The sequence below is a fragment of the Carcharhinus amblyrhynchos genome, chromosome 31 (assembly GCF_965287045.1).
Source record: "Carcharhinus amblyrhynchos chromosome 31, sCarAmb.v2.hapA, whole genome shotgun sequence".
Taxonomy (NCBI): domain Eukaryota; kingdom Metazoa; phylum Chordata; class Chondrichthyes; order Carcharhiniformes; family Carcharhinidae; genus Carcharhinus; species Carcharhinus amblyrhynchos.
Window position 1 is genome coordinate 7,236,185 of NC_137354.1, and position 18,809 is coordinate 7,254,993.

General features: G+C 46.5%; 1 protein-coding gene across 3 annotated transcripts in view; it reads left to right on the top strand.

The window, feature by feature from the left end:
• The first annotated feature begins 3,525 nt into the window (after positions 1–3,525).
• The window catches only part of csgalnact2 (chondroitin sulfate N-acetylgalactosaminyltransferase 2), a 64,254-nt gene continuing 48,970 nt past the window's right edge, over positions 3,526–18,809 (top strand). Inside the window, exon 1 of one of the 3 annotated variants that reach the window (XM_080215944.1) lies at positions 3,526–3,643. The gene's annotated coding sequence lies outside the window, so the exon portion shown is untranslated. Of the gene's footprint in view, positions 3,644–16,766; positions 16,845–18,609; positions 18,805–18,809 lie in introns of those variants that run through there. The other 2 variants (XM_080215945.1, XM_080215946.1) reach the window with 2 other exon arrangements.

Below are 18,809 nucleotides of genomic sequence, written 5' to 3' on the forward strand. Positions count from 1 at the left end.
AAACATAAGAAATGCAACACTATTTTTTTTAAAAAACCTGTTTAAAACCGTTTATATCTGTTGTGTTTCCCAGTTCTGGTGAAAGGCCATGGACCTGCTGTGGAATCTCTCTCTCTCTCCACAGATGCTGGGTCCTTTCCGGTCATGTTCAGTGTTGTGTTCTGAAATGCCCTGGGTCCGGTTTGTGGAATGAAGTTTAACAATTGACCTCTGGAGAGGTTCGACATGTAAAGGGAAGTTGTGCCAGACCTCGGTTCCAGAATGAGTCATTGTGTGTGGGTGAGCTGTCCAGCCTCTCCCTCCCAAATCCTCATCCCAAACTCTCTCAAGAAGTCTTAAGACGTTAAGGGGATTGTGCGGGGGGGGGGAGGTGGTTTGTGCGGAAGAGAGGGGCGTGGAGGTTATGAACGAGGCAGATCACAATTCATTGTCCTGAGACTGTAAGGTGACAAAATTGTCCGAAGGGTTTTTGCCTTTCTGTCGTTTGTGACTAGCGACCAGCTACTCCTGCTGTGAATCTGCACTGTCTTGCCCAGAGGCGAGGGGTTATTATCGGATACATGTGTGTGTGTGTTGCCAGATGGTTTTGATATCCCTGAAACTGGGACAAATGCTTCACTCACGGAAGGCAATGCTGCAACTCGGGAGATTTAAAGCTTTTTTTGGACGCACCAACTGATTAAAGGATCTGACACCTTTCTCTCTCTCTCTCGACCTCCACCTTCTAATCAGGTCCCCAGCAGCGACCCCAGAACACAGCCGCCCTTCCCAGAAGGAACTAATTGCTGTGTTTGTGCCCTTCCCTCTCCCGTCTCCCGCTATCACTTTAAGCTTGACAACACAACAAGGGCTGGAGCCAAAAATATCCTTCCAGGTCCTGGAGAGTTTAGCACTGAAAACATTTTGCGATTTGAAATGGGATCTTGGACGAGTTCAGGGTGAAGCACGATTAGATTATAAAAACAGTGGAAGGAACACGCAAACATTTCTAGGCTGCAGCTCAGAGAATTAAGTACACCATGAGCAGAGAAGACCAGCCTGTGGAGTTTGCTTTCGATTATGTACGTCTGTTTACTGTTGTAGCTCACAGTGTTTGATTGATTAAGCACAGCTGTGGACTCAGAGAAAGGTTAAGCAAAGCTGTAGAAAGAGCTGGAAACCTGAGCTAGAGGCATGGAGCAGACATTTTTAAAGCACTGAGATAAAAACTGCCTGTGCACAAAGACTGGGATTTTCCAACCCCGACGATGAGCATTGTTGTGGACTTTTAATAGCTCTCCAAATCTTGCCGTGCTCCCCGCGATGATGCCCACCAGTGTTGATGCTGGGAAGCCTTGCCCGTAGGAACTAGTATCATCTCTGCGTAGCTCTGTGATATAAAATATACAACACAGACATCAGGGCTGCGGGGTTCAGGCTGCAGGAGTCTGACTGGGTGGCATGGTGGCACAGTGGTTAGCACTGCTGCCTCACACCTCCAGGGACACAGGTTCAACTCCCAGCTTGGGTCACTGTCTGTGTGGAATTTGCACATTCTCCCCATGTCTGTGTGGGTTTCCTCCGGGTGCGCAGGTTTCCTCCCACATTCCAAAGATGTGCAGGTTAGGTGAATTGGCCATGCTAAATTAACCCTAGTGTCAGTGGGATAAAACAGGGTAAATATGTAGGGGTACGGGAATAGGGCCTGGGTGGGATTGTGATCGGTGCACACTCCAGGGACTGAATGGTCTCCTTCTGCACTCCAGAGATTCTATGACTGCAAGGCTCAACTGCAGAGTCGAGCATTAAGACAGCAAAACCCCGGCTTGTTAATAACGGGGATGGGAGGCGGTGGGGAGGGGAGGGTGGAAATAGAGGCAGACTTCTGCCACTGAGCACAAGAATACCATGAGCAGGACGAGGAGAATTCTTATAATAAAAATGGTCAGAAGTTGAGAGTGTAGCAGGTTAAGTGCGTCGGCCATGTTAAATTCTCCCACAGTGTACCCGAACAGAAGTGTGGAGACTAGGGGATTTTCACAGTAACTTCATTGCAGTGTAAATATAAGCCTACTTGTGACACAAATAAATAAACTTATAACTTTAATTAAAACAGGCTGAGAGGCTGTGAAAAATGTTGCAAATAATTAGAGCATCGTGAAATGAAAACGTCCTTATCTCGTTGGAGTGCAGGTTGTTGGTGTGATTAGGCTAAGGTTCAAGGACAGAATCTCAGCTCCTTGCTTGCACTGGTGGGCAGTCACTGAGATTCTTCATCTGTTTCACTAACCTCTTCCTGGGATGTCCAATCTGTTACACTGGCCGAACAGGCTGGGACTAATCCCTCAAAGTCAACGGTAAACTGATCTCGGTTTGGCTGGTATCAGGAACAATTCAGGAATGTCGACTGTTGCTGAGTAGGAGGGCATGGCTTGAATTCCGGTCCAGAGTTCGTCACTCTCATCTCTCGCTGGGAAGGATCCAAGTCATCCCCATTTCCCCCCCCTCCCCCCCCGCCGCCCCCCCCCACAGCTGGCACCAGCAGAGGAATGGCATTAAGCCAAGATGCTCGTTTAAAGAGCCGATGCAGACATGATGGGCCAAATGGCCTCCTTCTGCACCGTGACAATTCTGTGATCCCAAACGCAAGACTCCGAGTCGAGACACGCACTAATCCTGGACTGACCCTCCAATGGAGTCCCTCGGGAGCGCCGCACTGTCAGAGGTCCCGCATTTCAGCTGGAAATGTTAAATTGTTCAGGTGGGTGTTTAAGGTGTCTCTTCATGACTGGAAAGAAGATCCCTGCACCCTCCAGATGTGTGGGCTTCTATTTCACCCTCACACAATGAGTAACTTCATTGCAGTGTTAACGTAAGCATAATGTAAGTCCAAAGATGTATGGGTTAGGCGGATTGGCCATGCTAAATTGACCCTTAGTGTTGCGGGGGGGCTAGCTATGATAAATACATAGGGTTATAAGGGTAGAGTCTGGGTGGGATTGTGGTCAGTGCAGACTTGATGGACTGAATGGCCTCTTTCTGCACTACAGAATCCTATGATCCTATGAGACTTGTGACACTAATAAATAAACTCTAAACTTTAGATTAATTAAAGCAAGTGCTCGACAGGCCGAGAGGCTGTGAAAGATGTTGCAAATAACCAGCACATGGTGAAATGGACTTTTTTTCACTGCTGTTTATGTGATGCTGCTGAGGTGGAATAGCTACTCCATTTGCTGACATAACGAGTCACTGCATCCCAACAATAATTCACACATAGCGGGTGGAGAGGGGAATTCGAGAGGTTAAGAGGCACTGGACAAATGCAAAATCCTTCTGCCTTTTGTACACTGTTAATGATTCCAGATCAGCGTCGATTTAGACACTGTTGGCTGCAAAGCTTATCCCTGTGTTGGCATGCTGCAGCGCGCTCCTGATTTATCTGTTGTGAAATGTGTGCCGAGGAGCAGTGAGGTTCTGAAAGCTATTTCAGGCTATGCAATGTTTATTGGTCTGGTGCGGTGTAGCTTTAAAGGCAAGTCCCATTGCGACACAAGAGGAAGTGCTTCACATTGCCTCACAGACCAGCTTTTCCCCATTGGTATTACAGCAACAATCTGAAACCCTGCTTCTCCCTCCTTCTCACTGCCCGCTTGCTGCCCAGGTACGTGTTGGTTTTCTTCACCTTTCTGTTGTGCGTCTTGGGTTTCTTTGGATCACCCAGGGGTGCTGGTGTACATCGGTGCTCCTCACTCTGACAGCCTGGTTCTAACTCCAAACCAGTGCTCACTCGCTCGCTCAAGTCAGTTGGAGATCCCAGTGGAAAGACCGTTTCACTGGAGGTAACCAGGCAGGGCTTAAACCTTGAGTGTAGGGTCTTAGACCATTGTCTTGGCTTGCTGGTGTTAGTAGAAGTGTATCAAACACGCACAGTACCGAATAATCCTGAAATTATGATCTTTGATTAAGGGATAGAAACATAAAAGTTAGCAGTGGGAGAACGCCATTCAGCCCTTCGAGACTGCTCCACCATTCATTGTGATCATGGCTGATCGTCCAACTCAATAGCCAAATTCTGCTTCCTCCCCATAACCTTTGGATGAATGTTATGCTGTCGGAAAGAAGCATTTCCCTTTATATCGCGCATTTCACACCATCCCAAGGTGCTTTACAGCCATTGGGTTACTTTAACCGCTGTTGTATTGTGGTAATCATGGTAGCCAATCGGTGCACAGCAAGATCCCACAAGCATGACCATTTTGTTTGAGTGATTTTTCTTTGTAGCACCGTTGGCGATATTTTTCCAAAATAGTGGTCCTGGAATCTTTTATGCCCCACTCTCGGAGAAGGCAGACAGAGCCTCGTTTTGACGTTTTTCTGAAAGAAAGCACCTCTGTCAGTGCAGCAATCCCTTGGTACTGCCTCAGGCCGGGTTTCATTCTCGGGGCGGGATTTTACAGCCTCACTCGTCCCGAAACCGTAAAATCCTGTCTGATGTCAAACTGCCGACCTTTCCATGCTCTGCCCCTCGTCTGCTCCGATTCCTGTAGTCAGCGGAGCCAGTAAAATTCTGGCCACAGTTCTCTGGAGCGGGATTTGAGCCCACAACTTTCTGAGTCAGGACTGAGAGTGTTACCACCGAGACACGGACCCGCATGCCCCGGTGGCACTGTTCGAAGGAGAGACGGAAGTTCTGTCCAGTATCCTGGGCAGCACTTGTCCGTCAGACAACATCACCAATCCAGGTTAGCTGGCTGGTTATCACATTGATGCTTATAGAACAAAGAAAATTACAGCACAAAAACAGACCCTTCGGCCCTCCACGCCTGCACCGACCATGCTGCCCGACTGAACTAAAACCCCCTACCCTTCCAGGGAGGTATCTCTCTATTCCCATTCATGTATTTGTCAAGACACCCCTTAAAAGTCACTATCGTACCTGCTTCCACAATCTCCCCGGCAGTGAGTTCCAGGCACCCACCACCCTCTGTTTAAAAAAGCTTGTCTTGTACATCTCTGTTAAACCTTGCCCCTAGCACCTTAAACCTGTTCCCCCAGTAAGTGACTCTTCACCCTGGGAAAAAGCTCCTGACTATACACTCTGTCCATGCCCCTCATAATCTTGCAGACTTCTATCATGTCCCCCCTTAAGCTCTGTTGTTCCAATGAGAACAAACCAAGTTTCTCCAACCTCTCTTCATTATTTATAAGAATGACTGCATTTCAAAGGTCCTTCAATGGCTGGAGAAAACTTTGGAGTTTATCACATATAAGATCCTGAAGGGTTTTTGACAGGATGAAGGCTGAGAGGATGTTTCCCCTGATGGGGAAACCCAGAAAAAAGGGACCATAGTTTAAAAATAAGGGCTTTCCCATTTAATGCTGAGTTGAGGCGTATGTCTTTTCTCTGAGAAGGTCCTTAATCTATGGAATTCCTTTCCTCAGACAGCTGGATCATTGAATATATTCCATAAGACTATAAGATGTAGGAGCAGAATTAGCCACTGTGCCCATCGACTCTGCTCTGTCATTCAACCATGGCTGATTTTTTTCTCATCCCCATTCTCTTGCCTTTTCCCCACAACCCCTGAGCCCCTTATTAATCAAGAACCATCTATCTCTGTCTTAAAGATACTCAGTGACCTGGCCTCCACAGCCTTCTGTGGCAAAGAGTTCCACAGATTCACCACTCTCTGGCTGAAGAAATTCCTCCTCATCTCTGTTTTAAAGGATCGTCCCTTTAGTTTGAGGTTGTGCCCTCTGGTTCTAATTTTTCTCGCCTGAGGAAACATCCTCTCCATGTCCACTCTATCCAGGCCTCACAGTATCCTGTAAGTTTCAATAAGATCCCCACCCCCCCATCCTTCTAAACTCCAATGAGTACAGACCCAGAGTTCTCAACCATTCCTCATACATCAGCTCTTCATTCCAGAAATCATTCTTGTGAACCTCCTCTGGACCCTTTCCAAGGCCAGCACATCCTTCCTTAGATATGGGACCCAAGACTGCTCACAATACTCCAATGGGGTCTGACCAGAGCCTTATTCAGCTTAAGAATACATCCCTGCTCTTGTATTCTAGCCCTCTCGACATGAATGCTAACATGGCATTTGCCTTCCTAATTGCTGACTAAGTCTTCCAGTCTGAGTTAGACACATTTTTGATTGACAAAGGAGTCAAGAGTTATGGGGGAGGGGGAAATGGAGGGACAACAGGAAAGTGGAGTCAAGACCACAAGCAGGTCAGCCATCTTACCGAATGGAGGAGCAGGCTTGAGAGGCTGAATGGCCTACTCTTGCTCCTGTTTCTTGGGTTCTTGTCTTAGGATATCCTGCAGAATCTGCAGTTTTTGGCATTGCCGGTGATGTCCATTGGGAAAGGGGTAGATAATAATGGAGTGTTTACCGCAATAACATTTATGTAGTGCTTTGGCTGTCGCGAAAATGCCTCAAGATTCTTCACAGAAGCATCCTGAAACAAAGCCGCAGGAGGAAATATTAGGACAGGTGACCAACATTCGGTCAAAGAGGTAGTTTCTAAGGAGTAACGTTTATATTTTTTGGTGGGATGTGAGTGTCATTGGCCAAGGCCGCACTTGTTGCTCATCTCTCTTTATCCTGGTCCCTTTCTTTCCAGGGGTCCCTCCTTCTCTTAAATACCCCTCCCCCCCCCGAAACCCTGTTCATTGAGGAATTGGAGTAAGCAATATGGAAAATGAAGAAAGGCAGCAATTATTTGGGTTATGTGCCCACATTCAAACACTTGGCCACAGCCCCCTATACCAACTGCCTCGACCCCCTGCCCTGATGTCCGATCTCAATCATCCCTGCAACTCATTCCCTATTCAGAGTGGGATCCATGAGAATATTGAGATATTTTGGAACAGGGATATTACAAATCTTTTTGATGACTGATATTTATAATATCCGTACAGTGCAGAAGGAGGCCATTCAGCCAATCAAGTCTGCATCGACCACAATCCCACCCAGACCCTGTCTCTGTAACCCCATGCATTTACCCCAGCTAGTCCCTTTGACAATAAGGGGAATTTAGTATGGGCCAATCAACCTAACCCGTACATCTTCGGATTTTGGGAGGAAACCCACACAGGGGAATTCCATAGTAACTTCATTGCAGTGTTAACTTCAGCCTTACTTGTGACTAATAAATAAATTTTAACTTCACACGGGGAGAACTTGCAAAGTCCACACAAACAGTGACTCAAGCTGGGAATGGAATCCAAGTCCCCGGCTCTGTGAGGTAGCAGTGCTAACCACTGTGCTGGCATAGCATCAGTGGATATTGAAAACTGCTTCTATAACCCAGGGGCAATAAACTGATCTTTTTTTAAAAAATGCTTCAGTCATGAAATACATAAAGGGACACAAAGTAAAAGTTGAAGTTTGTCATTGCAAAAGGTGTAAAACAGTTCAATTCAGTTCAATAATCTTTGTGTAATATGGCCCAGAGTTGCTATCTTACTTGTCTTGACCAGTTATAACTTGTTGCTCCTTACAGTTCTCTCTGTAAATGGACAAACCAGTTTGGTGATGTGACTTATTGTGAAAATATCAGGCATGTCTGATATTATCTTTTGATGTGATGTGGACAGATATTGAACTACTTGTGTAACCCAGAGACAATAAAGTGCCGTATTTAAAAGCAACACTTAAGTCATTAGATTTATAAAGGGACATTACATTAACAGTTCAAATTTGTCATTATATAGGGTGCAGCAAATTTGTGGCACTCTCTGAGGAGCCTCACGACAGCTACAATTCCAGGTTATATTTACAATTTACATCTTATGTGAAATGTACAGCCTGAGGGGCTCTTGTTTCCCACCCCCTGAATACAGGAGTTGGGACGTCTTGTTGAAGTTGTAAAAGACGTTGGTAAGGCCACACTTGGAATACTGTGTACAGTTCTGGTCATTCTATTACAGAAAGACTATTATTAAACTAGAAAGAGTGCAGAAAAGATTTACTAGGATGCCACTCAGACTTGATGGTTTGGGTTACGAGAAGCTGGATAGTCCAGGACTTTTTTCCCTGGAGTGTAGGAGGCTTAGTGATGAGCTTATAGAGATCAACAAAATAATGAGGGACATAGATCAGCTAGATAGTTAACATCTTTTCCCAAAGGGAAGCGATTAAAATTAGAGGACATAGATTTAAGGTGAGAGGGGAGAGATACAAAAGGGTCCAGGGGGCAATTGTTTGAACAGAGGGTAATGAGTGTCTGGAATGAGCTGCAAGAGGTAGTAGTAGAGGCAGATACAATTTTGTCTTTTAAAAAGCATTTAGACAGTTACATGGGTAAGATGGGTATAAAGGGATATGGGCAAAACATGGGCAATTGGTTAAAAACTGGGCAGCATGGACAAGTTGGGCTGAAGGGCCTGTTTCCATGCTGTAAACCTCTATGACTCTACTGTGATGGGAGGGACTTAGACGGTGGTTTGTTGCCACTAAATCTTTGCAGCGGCTGTTCCAAGGTCCAGCTCAATGGGTAGACCTAGACTGTGCGATATGCCAGTCTGCAACACGGATAGCTGTTTGCACTGGATGAATAAGCAGGTTTTGGACAGACCAAAAAGTGCCTTTCACTGAGTTGATGGTCCTCCACAGTTGACATTTGTCTCGCTATGCATCCCTGGGAACAGCCAGCAGGCCGCAGGGTCCTGGGTCACGAAGCAGCTCGGAATGAACCTCAACTAAAAATACCACTTCTTTTTCCTGACCTGCTTTCCAAAGGGGCGCTCCAGAAGGAGATGGGTGATAATCTCTTCCCTACTGCAGCTGCCTCGAAGGCCGGATGCGGAAACACTGAATTTCCAGGTGTGCAGGGAAGATCCGAGGGGGGGCGCTGGCCCTCTTCTTGGTGGTAGTTTGAAAGCTCTGGCAATGATGCATTTTGTTAAATGTCTCTGATACTCTGCTCAGGGAAACATCCAACTGGATCCACTATCACCTTCTCCTGTAGGGAATATAGAATGTTACGTATGGACCAGTCTTCATCAGGTTTAAAAAGCCTCCTGAAATGCTGCTTGTTTGGCTGTGCCTTCAGCCACCATCTCCAACCCTTCTTACCAAGGCTCCTTCAGCAGCAATTCCTTAACCCGTGCTCTCCACCACTTAGACAAGGACATGGGATAAGAGTCACCACATGGACTGCAATTGTTCAAGAATAAGGCCCTTTATCACCTGCTCAAGAGCAAAAAAGTTCTAAAGTTAAAACCTTTTTTAAAGTATATTGATTAGTCACAAGTAGGCTTATATTAACACTGCAATGAAGTTACTGTGAAAACCTCTTAGTCACCACACTCCAGCACCTGTTCAGGTCAATGCACCTAACCAGCACGTCTGTGGGAGGAAACAGGAGCATCCAGAGGAAACCCACGCAGACACGGGGGGAGAACGTGTGAACTCCACACAGACAGTGACCCAAGCCGGGAATTGAACCCCAGTCCCTGGTCCTGGGAGGCAGCGGTGCTCACCACTGTGCCATTGTGCCACCCTGCAATCCCAATACAAGAGTATGGAGGGAGCCTGGCAATTAGGGATGGGTGATAAGTACCAGTCTTGCCAGTGATGTTTGCACCCCAAGAAGATGGTTCCTGCTCAGTGTCCACCCACCTTTGTGAAGCCCATTTGGACAGATCACTCGGACAAAGCAGCTTGTTGTTATCTGCTTCTGTGTGACAGGCGGCAAAGTAGTTACCACTGTCTCTGAGGTATTAAACTTAAGAAAACACTAGATTGAGCAGGAACTCCCTGGGAAAAAATAGGAGTGAACTTCCAAAGTTATGTGAGAAAACCTTTCCCACTCAACTTCTGCCAGATTCCAAAATTGATCTTCATGGGAATCTGTTCCCCCTGAGTAAAGCTGCCATCTATTGCCAAGTCTAAAACTGGACAGAGGGTTGGGCTGCAGGCAGGGGAGAGACTAATGAACAGCTTAAGAAAAATCGTCTCACAAACTTATCAAGGCAACTATTACTTGATTTTCAAACTCAGCTGTCCTGGGGGTACATTTCCTTCACTGTAGACTCAGTTGTTGCTGCTACCTCTGCTTTAGATGTTGCAGCCACAACAACATTGCTGCCTTGGACCACTTGACCTGGCACTAATCATCATTTTGAAGGCAGAGTGATTTCACAGGAACAGCTCAAACCAACCTGACACTATTTCTTCATAAACTGTTAGTCCTGCAAACCCAGAACAAGAGTATGGAAGCAGCAAGGTAGCACAGTAGTTAGCACCATTGCTTTGCAGCGTCAGGGACCTGGGTTCAATTCCGGTCTAGGTTGCTGCCTGTGTAGAGTTTGCACGTTCGCCCCATGTCTGTGTGGGTTTCCTTCGGATGCTCCAGTTTCCTCCCACACTCCAAACATGTGCAGGTAGGTGGATTGGCCATTGAAAATTGCTTCTTGGTGTCCCAAGATGTGCATGTTAGGTGGATTGGCCATGCTAAATTGTCCCTTAATTATTTCAGAATGTGTGGGTTGGGGGATTAGCAGGATAATACATAAGGTTATGGAGATAGGACCTAGGTAGGATGCACTGTCAGAGAGTTGGTGCAGGTAAGATGGGCTGCACGGTCTCCTTCTGCACTGTAGGGATTCTATGATCCTAACACTCAGAAAACCATAGGACTCGTGCAGCTATAGTCAATAGTAATGCACCTTGTTGGAGTTTCATGCATCTCTTTCTTTAAAATTTTTTGATAGTGTATGGGCATCACTGATGAAGCGAGCACTTGTTGCCCTTCCTTAAGTGCCCTTGAACTAAATGGCTTGCTAAGCCATTTGAGAGGGCAGTTAAGAGTCAACAACACTACTGTGGGTCTGAAGTCACACGTCGGCCAATTCATTTTATATCTCGTTGGATTTGAAGTCAGTAAAAATAAAAAGCATTGCAAGGCTGCAGTGACTGACCATGGCTCAGGCAGCCCTCTCATAACAACCTTGTTTGGGCGGTCAGTGATGGATTGGGTTGCAAAGCTCACTCGTGGCATCTTGAAGATTGAGGAAGTGTGATGACACTATGCCTTTAAGAACTGTATTTGTGTCATATTTCTTGTGCAGGTTTTTTTTAGCAATCATTTCTAATTATTGGTGCCACTCTGTCTATATCTGGCATCCCTTGTTGTTACTGCAGCAGCATAATTGATCCCCTTTGCTGGATTAATCCGGACGAATGCAGGGTTGTTATGTTGGCATTTTTCCCTGGGGTTTATCAGTGTGGGGTTTGATTAAGGTTTTGACAGGAAAAATCATGTGACTGGATGGCTACAGAAACCCAGTTCAGTTGCTGCTTTGGAACTGTAAAGAGAAGTAGCTCATTCTTTCACTGAAGACTGAGATTTGCCAGAAAATAGGTCTCATTCTCTTAAGTTCTGCTGTTTTAAGTTAGAACTTTCTCTGGAGACTGCTGTGTGGGAGTCAGATGACAGGTATCTTTCTTGATCTCTTTCCAAAGATGTTAAAAGGCTGGAAATCTAACATCCAAGTGAGCATATGTGTTTTTAGTGCAAACTGGTTTTGAAAAATAACGTATGTCCACAGAGATATTACTTAAATTGGAACTATAGAGATAGCTAGCTGTTAAGAATTATAACTTGTCATGTTTGAATATTTAATTAGTAAAAGTTATGCTAATTTCTTTTGTTATATCCGAATAATTTTTAAATAAAGTTTATCTAAATAAAATCTTCCTAGTGGGTTAATAGAATCATACCTGGAACTAAGCATCTTATGCTTGCCGTAATGCCAAAATCAAAAACAGTGGGGTCCAGGCTAACTTCACAATATATCTTGGGAGTTTCTGATCTGGTCCCTAACAGAAGCATTTCAGAAACAAAGTTACTGGGCCCGATTTTACCGTCAAGTTGAGCCGTTTCTGGGTGCGAAAACTTGATAAAGTGGGGCATGAGGTGAGTAGTGCGATCTGCTATGCATACATTTAAATTGACTTAATGGGCTGCACTTCTCCCTTTACCACCACATTCGTCCATCCAGATTCAGCACAAAACAGACATGCTCCGCTGAAGTTCAATTCGGGCGCTCCAGCTAGTGAGGAGAGAAGTGCTGAGTGTCTGATGGTTCTCTGCTTGAGATTGGTGGGGGGAGGGGGAAGGAGGGGGTTTGCTGCCACTCTGCCTGTGATCAGTGAGGGGGAAGGAGGGGGTTTGCTGCCACTCTTCCTATGATCAGTGAGGGGGAAGGGGGGAGTGGGGTTCCGCTGCCACTCTGCCTGTGATCAGTGAAGGGAAGGGGTTCGCAATCGCTCTGAGTGGCGGAGGGGGCGGGGGATAAGGGGGTTGTGGGTCTGGGGCAATGTCTGTGGGAGCCAGAAGGGGGCATTATCCAGCCCGGGAGGGATATGACAGGGTTGCCGCATTCTATCATTTTTTCATCTGCGCATGCGCAGTTGAAGATACCGATTGGAGCTATAGGATTTTGGGTGCGTTAAGCCTCGCCCACATGATTGTGCAGTGCAATTCGGAATTGCTGATATTTTTTCAGGCAGAGTGCATATGGGGGGGTGCCTGAGAACGGGTCGAAAAGTTGGATCTGAAACACTCCCTGTTTCAAGTCCATGCAGCACTTCAAATCAAAATGATAAAATAGGGCCCACTGTGTCTGGATGATGCAGTTAAAGTTCCCGGGTATTTCTCAAATTCCGCTTTGTGAAATTAATCTGCAGAAATCCATTGTAATTTATGGCGGATGAATGAAAACAAATTGCATCTTTTTAGATTTGCTCAAGGGCTCTCACTGCTCACTCTTCGCTCTTCTGTTTGGACTGATGTCAAGGGCCTTCTGCACAGGCACCCAGTCAACTCAAAGTCAAGTTCCCCCCTCTGTCATCCTTGTACTATAACATTGAACAGTTCCAAAGTACAAACATGTCAATACTGGTAAATAAAGTGCTTAAGCAAAGGTCTGAACAGATTACATTGTGAATATAACATTACAGTCATCACTAAAAACAGGACACTGTGCAGATTGTTAAAATTACTTCTCAGAATGCAATAGAATTCTAACATCCGCTGGATCCAGAATCTGTCAAAATACTTGAGGCCTTTGCGAGAGTCTGCTCCATGTTAGCAAACCGACTGAATACTCCAAAGAAGTGAGCCTGCAATTTTGACAGGAATGTCTCTAATGGTGTGTAAAATAATTTGTCCATGGCTTCTGTTCAAATAGCAGGTGGAAAAATCCTGAGGCACTAAGCATTTAGTAAAACAGAGAATTTAGAAGGAGGACAAGCAATTAGATGCAGAAAACAGACACCAGCAATGAAAAAAGCAAATATGGTGGATATCACTCAATGTTAAACATACCAAAGCTGCTGCAATAGAACCACTTGAATTGATTCTAACAAAAAATGTCATGGACACTTCATGCTCTGACAATATTAGATTGGGCTGCAGCAGGAATTGAGTGGAGAAACAGAAGGAGTATTCAATTACCAGAGGTTGCGTCTTTTGGATGTGATGTTGCTAAGGTCCCATCAGATGAATGTTAATAAATTCATTCAAATTGTATCAAAACTTTTCAAATAATGCTGGTCTGGAATCCTGGCCAACATTCCTCCCTCAACCATCTGGCTCTTATTTCTGCTGTTTCTGGGACCTTGCCGTGTGCAAATTGGCTGCCAAGTGTAAGACTGCACTTCAAAACCATTGCCCATAAAGTACTTGTGATACTCTCAGGGTGCGCAAGGTGCTACGTAAAGTCATTTTTACTTTTAAAAGCACTAGATGTCAGCTGTGGACTGAGTGGTTAGCACTAACAGCTAGAAATCATAAAGTTGTGGATACAAGTCCTACTGAACAGACATGAAACACAAAATCCAGGGTGACACATCACCCTGGATTTAGACACCCTAGTCAATGAGCGACAGCCACATTGTCAGAGGTCTCTTCTGGCCAATGAAATGTTAAAGCTAGGTGTCGTTTGCCCTCTCAGGTGAGTGTAAAAAATCTCATGGCCAATATTTCGAACAGAATTAGGGTAGTTCTTGCTGGTGTACTGGCTATAACCTATATTAGAAACAGATGATTCCCAGTGCCTGGGAAAAGCAGCCAGTATAATTATGGGCCCCACACACCCTGGACATTCTCTCTTCCATCTTCTTCAATCGGAAAAAACGTACAAAAGTCTGAGGTCATACATGTACCAATCGACTGCTACCATCAGACTTTTGAGTGCACTTGGTTGATCTTTTTCTACATCCTAGCTATGACTGTAACACTACATTCTGCACCCTCTCCTTTCGGTATGCTTTATCTGTATAGTGTGCAAGAAACAATACTTCTCACTGTATCCCAATACATGTGCCAATAATAAATCAAATCAAAAATCATTTCGCTGTTTGTAGGAAGTGGCTGTGTGAAAAATTAAAAATTATAAATTATAACTGTGACATGTCAAGAATTGCTTGGACTGCTCAGTTCGTGAAGGCCCAATTTGAGAAACTCACAACTCCCGAGTGGACATTGTCCTCGAATCGAAGGACTGCCAGCATCGATGATGACAAAAGTCTTTCATTTGCCAAGTCAGCCATGACTCAGTTAGGTGCTCCCTAGCCTCCGACTCATAAGAACATAAGAAATAGGAGCAAGAGTAGGCCATCTAGCCCTTCGAGCCTGCCCCGCCATTCAATAAGATCATGGCTGATCTGTCGTGGCTCAGTTCCACATTCCCGCCCTCTCCCCATAACCCTTAATCCCCTCGCTTATCAAAAACCCATCAACCCGCGTCTTAAAAGTATTTAGCGAGGCAGCCTCCACCACTTCAACGGGCAGAGAATTCCAGAGATTCACCACCCTTTGAGTGAAGAAGTTCCTCCTCAACTCCGTTCTAAACCGCCCCCCCTTTATCTTGAGGCTGCGCCCCCTAGTCCTACTGTCCTTTCTGAGCGGGAAGTGTCTCTCCACCTCTATCCTATCCATCCCATTCATCATCTTATATGTCTCAATTAGATCTCCCCTCATTCTTCTAAACTCTAACGAGTACAAGCCTAGTTTATTCAGCCTCTCCTCATAGCTCAACCCCCTCAACTCCGGTATCAGCCTAGTAAACCTCCTCTGCACTCCCTCCAAGGCCAAAATATCCTTGCGTAAGTGCGGCGACCAAAACTGCACACAGTACTCCAGCTGCGGCCTCACCAGTGCCCTATACAGCTGCAGCAAGACCTCCCTACTTTTATATTCGATCCCCCTCGCTATGAAGGCCAGCATCCCATTAGCCTTCCTGACCACCTGCTGCACCTGCAAGCTGGATTTTTGCGACTCATGCACAAGGACCCCAAGGTCCCTCTGCACCGTCGCCTGCTGCAGTTTTTCACCACGTAAGTAATAGTCCTTCCTACCATTATTCCTACCAAAGTGGACCACCTCGCACTTGCCAACATTAAATTCCATTTGCCAGTTCCTGGCCCATTCGCCCAGCCTATCTAGATCCTTCTGCAGACTCTCCACACCCTCCGCGCAATTTGCCGTTCCGCCAATCTTGGTGTCATCAGCAAATTTCGACACCATACACTCGGTTCCCTCCTCCAGATCATCTATATAAATGGTAAATAGCTGAGGCCCCAGCACCGACCCCTGGGGCACTCCACTAGTCACCAACCGCCAATCCGAATAGCACCCATTAACCCCCACTCTCTGCCTCCTATTTGAGAACCAATCCTCTATCCACGCTAACACCCTACCCCCAACTCCGTGCCCCCTTACCTTCTGCAATAACCTCTTGTGAGGTACCTTGTCAAACGCCTTCTGAAAATCAAGAAAGACCACATCCACCGGCTCTCCTCTATCCACCGCCCTAGACACATCCTCATAGAACTCCAATAAATTTGTCAGACATGACTTCCCCTTAACGAAACTGTGCTGCGTCTGCTCTATCAAGCAATTCCCCTCAAGATGCCTCGCTATTTCCTCCTTGATAATGGATTCTAACATTTTACCTACAACAGACGTTAAACTAACCGGCCTATAATTCCCTGCCTTTTGCTCCAATCCCTCTCTGTGGATTCAGTGCAAAAAAAAGGATCAAGGCTGACACTGCTGTGCAGTACCAGCAGCTGCTGAGCTTTGATTTCATTTTAGAGTCTTTTCTCGATATCAATACATCCAGCGACGTATCTGAAGCAGCTTATCTGGTCATTGTTACTTTTTGAGGGTAGGACAGTTGCACAGTGGTTAGTGCTGCTGCCTCACCACGCCAGGGATCCGGGTTGGGTCACTGTCTGTGCGGAGTCTGCATGTTCTTCCCGTGTCTGCGTGGGTTTCCTCTGGGTGCTCTGGTTTCCTCCCGCAATTCGAAAGACATGCTGGTTAGGGTGCATTGGCCGTGCTAAATTCTCCCTCAGTGTACCCGAACAGGCGCCAGAGTGTGGCGACTAGGAGATTTTCACAGTAACTTCATTGCAGTGTTAATGTAAGCCTTCCTTGTAACATTAACAAATTAATTAAAACTTATTGTTTGTTGGAGCTTGCTGTGAGCAAATTGGTTTCTCTCTGTTTCCCAAAGCAGTGACTGCACAAAATGTTTGCTTTGGCAGTGAGAAGCTTTGAGGACATTGCTGAGAGGCGCTATGTGAATGCAGCTTTCTCTGAGCTGCAGCTCTCCCCGATATACACACAGAGGCTGGCCCCGGTTGCTAAGCGACGCCGCGTGTTCCCACTCTAACCCTTCCCCCACTCGTTTCCGCCGCCCTGTCCCCTCAACATCCGGTCCGACGCCCAAATACCTCCGCTGGTTTCCCCCCCACCCCGCTACCACCCCCGGGCGGGTCGTGCAGGTGCGGTGAGCGCCCCCTCCCTTCACACCCCGGAGAGCAAAGCGGTTGGTGAGTGCGGAATCCCTGTTTTTGGCGGAGGGAATGTTGCTTTTTTAAATTATTTATTGCTGGTTGTCAGGGTAACGGTGTCTCCGCAACATCATCAACCTCCTTCTCCCCTCCTCCAGTCTGCAACCCTCTCAGTCTGCAGTCTCCCCCTCCCACCTCCCAGTTTGCAATCTCCCTTTCCCTTCATCCCCTAGTCTGCAGTTTCCCCCAGCCTCCCCTACCCCCATCCCCCAGTCTACCGTCCTCCCCTACCCCCATCCCCCAGTCTACCGTCCTCCCCTACCCCCATCCCCCAGTCTACCGTCCTCCCCTACCCCCATCCCCCAGTCTACCGTCCTCCCCTACCCCCATCCCCCAGTCTACCGTCCTCCCCTACCCCCATCCCCCAGTCTACCGTCCTCCCCTACCCCCATCCCCCAGTCTACCGTCCTCCCCTACCCCCATCCCCCAGTCTACCGTCCTCCCCTACCCCCATCCCCCATCCCCCAATGTGCAATCCCCCATCCCCCAATGTGCAATCCCCCTTGCCCCAGAGGCCATTGTGTAACCCCCATAACTCACTGCACCCCATGCCACTTCTCCCCCTCCAAGACTTTTGGTATCTGGTCTGCCACATGTCGTGTCCTCTTATGCCAATCCCAGACTCTGGGCCTTGTGGAAGTACTGTCCATGGTATCACCGTTTGTCATTTATAAGGTCATAAGAAACAGGAGCAGGACTGGGCCACTCAGCCACTTTACCCTGCCATTCAACAAGAATCGTAGAATCCCTACAGTGCAGAAGGAAGCCATTTGGCCCATTGATCCTGCACCAACCACAATCCTACCCAGGCCCTAACCCCATGCATTTATCCTAGCTAGTCCCCTGACATTAACTGGCAATTTACCATAGCCTATCCACCCAACCCATACATCTTTGGAAGGTGGGAGGAAACAAGGGCATCTGGAGGAGACCCACGTAGACATGGGGAGAACATGCAAACTCTACACAGTGATCCAAGCTGGGAGTCAAACTCAGGCCCCTGGTGCTGTGAGGCAGTGGTGCTAATCACTGTGCCACTGTTCTGTCCCAAGCCCATGGCTAATCTGATTGTGGCTTAAGTCCACTTTCCTGCCTGCCCTCTATTAATCCTTGACTCCCTTGTAAGGCAACGATCTGTCTACCTGAGCCTTAAATATATTCAATGACCCTGCCTCTGCTGCTGTCTGGGACAGAGAATTCCAAAGACTAAAAATCTGTGGAGAGAGGAAAAACTAAGCCTCATCTCTGCCTTGAATGAGAAAATCCTTATTTTTTTTTAATGGTGCTGCCTAGTCCTGGATGGCTCAGTGAGCTTTGGCAGCTGCTCGTGGGAAAAACAGTGCTGTGACTATCTAGTTCACGGTTAATTTTCATTCATTAGAGATAATGTTTACTTCTGGGAAGATAATTGTTGTGAAAGTAAGGTAATTAAAATGCTGGGCTTTAGTTTTTGCCAGAACACCTTAAAAAAAAGTTGCAATTCAGAAGATTTTGTGTGTTTGCTTAATAGTATCAGAATGGAAGAGATAGAACTGTAGAACAGTAGGTGGGCTTACTTAGCTGGAGAAATTGCAAATGGGTGATGATTAGCTTAAAGGTTTGAGGATAGGTCAGTGCAGACAATGTTGTGGTGGAGCTGAGGAAGTTTCTTTAGTTTCAATTTATCTGGCTGTTTGCTGGAGAGGGTTTTAATTGCACTTTGGACCCTGAGTGGTTAGCAGCTCACCGAGTGAAGTTAGCTAAGATGTATGACAGATCTGCGCTGTAAACAGCGCAAAAGACTAATATCATCATGGACCGCTTAGAAGTTGAGGTGTAATCTCAGCGTGAATCTTGTGTGGAATGAAAGCTGAAAAATTGCCTGGCTTGAGGCTAGTGGGAGAATCTACAATCGGCCTCAGTGTCTTATTACAGAATGAAGTAACCAGCAGAGACACAAGTACT